We start from the raw sequence: 2500 nt of genomic DNA on the forward strand, positions 1-2500 counted from the left end.
ACACCCGATTAGAACACAACTGATCACACACACACACACACACACACACACACACACACACACACACAGGGAGACAGAGAGTCTGTTATAGTTAGTAAACTCCAGTGTCACCATTACCAGTCAATATTTTCTAACACACACACACACACACACACACACACACACACACACCCTGATAGCTGTTATCATAAGTGCTACACTCTGGACACACACACCTGCTCTGTGCGTTAAGTACACACTCCACGCAGGTCAAAGGTCACTCACTGGCGCACATGATGTCATTAAATTCCTGTTTAAAGGCCATTGAGAGTGAGCGAGACCCCGCCTCCTTAGGTCATGTGACCACAGCACAGCAAACATAAACACTGTGGGCGTGTCCTAAACCACACACCCTATTCACGACAACACTCCAGTGCCCTTAAACACCACAGCAGTGAGCTATTTCAATAAATCACACACACACACACGCGCGCGCACACACACGCACGCACACACATGCACACACACACACACAAACGCTCTACAGCTCCAGAGTTTAATTCATTATTTTAATAATTAAAAAAAAAATCCCGATGCTGTATTCAAGCTTGTAGTGTGTCGGTGTGTTCATGAGAAGAGTCTAAGGTTCCACTCACACCTCCTCAGCTCCAGGTTCTCTGGGTTCTCTGAGTTCTCTGAGTTCTCCAGGTTCTCTGAGTTCTCCGGGTTCTCCGGGTTCTCCGGGTTCTCCCCTCCTGACTCAGAGGTGATGTATTTCCGTTAGCGGGTTAGCGCTGTGTAATTACACTCTCATTTTACTGCTGTTTCCTCAGTCACTTTACCAAAAATGTACAGAGCACCTCTCACTGAATTCCACTCCACACACACACACACACACACACACACACACATACACACACACACACACACATACGCCAATATTCTGTACACCACCTTCTGCCTCTGTGTGTGTGTGTGCGCACATGTGTGTGTGTGTGTGTGTTGTTATTAGAGGGTTGGAGGTGATTACACACATTTATGGCATCATAAACAGGAATGGGAGCTCAGACACAGAGTCTCCCGTGGGTTTAACACACACACACACACACGCGCACACACACACACACACACACACACACACATACAGGGTCGGGAAGAAAGACGCACTAATAACATACATAAACAAAAAGAATGAAATGTCTGTTGGTGTATAACCGCTGTGGCTCTGTGTGTGTGTGTGTGTGTGTGTGTGTGAGAGAAACTGGTTTGTGATATAATATTGAGGTTGTGTATTTGTGTTCTGTTCTGTTTTCTCTCTCTCTCTCTCTCCCCCACACTGACTCAGTGTCTCTCGCCCACTCCGCTCCTCACACGTCCAAAATAAGTGCCCTAATTTTAGTGCCCTATCTTTCCACTGCTGTCTGAATGAGACAGACCCATACACACACACACACACACACACACACACACAGAGACCTTTTTCAGTCTCAAGATTTTTGTCATATTTTGTATTTACGACCATAAAGCAACAGCAGAAAATGAATAAACACAGAGATACGGTGTGATACGGTGTGATACGGTACGATACGATACCATATGATACGATACGGTGCAGTACGATACGATACGGTATGATACGATACGGTATGACTCAGTGCGGTACGATACCATATGATACGATACGGTGCAGTACGATACGATACGGTATGATACGATACGGTATGACTCAGTGCGGTACGATACCATATGATACGATACGGTGCAGTGCGGTACGATACGGTATGACTCAGCGCAGTACGGTACGATACGATACGGTGATCAGGTGTGTGTGAGATATCGCAGGTATCAGGATGTGTTTTTTCAGTTGGATTAAACGCAGCTGATCTGAAGTTGTAACTCTACAGTGAAGCACTAAAACTGATAAAAATATTTATTACAGTTGATTAAAGATTTTTCCCTCTTTTCACTTTGAAGTTATTTGTTTTTTATTATTTGCGCACATATAAACGTTTTCTATTCTATTTTTATTGTAGAACAGAGTATCGTGATATGATATTTTCGTTAAAAAATCACCCAGCCCAGGTTTTAAAGTCAGCACACACACCAACAACAACCTGATATAAACATCAATTACTCCACAATCCATGTCCAGAGAAATTCATCATCACGTTATCAAGATTTCTACATAAAACGAAACCTTCAGAGCCGCTGAAGGAAAAATAACATTCATACCAAAAAAGTGGGAATTATTACGTGATACGTTTGGTTTTTTTTTACTTGTTTTTTAACTTTTTTTTCTTAAAGGAAGCACAGTAACGTTACACCATGTCCTTTCTTACAAAAAAAATCTCATGAAAATGATCTCATGCACACGCGATAATTTTCTGCTTTCACAAGACTTTTCTTTCTTGTTTTGTTTGTTGTTTTTTCCCTTCAGGGCTCCGTCCAACTGTTTGCAAAATAAAGGTAAAGCGTTGTTAGCTGCTAGCTGAGAATCAGCCGAGGCAGAGGTGTAGATCAG

This window comes from Pangasianodon hypophthalmus, chromosome 27, assembly GCF_027358585.1.
Source record: "Pangasianodon hypophthalmus isolate fPanHyp1 chromosome 27, fPanHyp1.pri, whole genome shotgun sequence".
Classification (NCBI taxonomy): Eukaryota; Metazoa; Chordata; class Actinopteri; order Siluriformes; family Pangasiidae; genus Pangasianodon; species Pangasianodon hypophthalmus.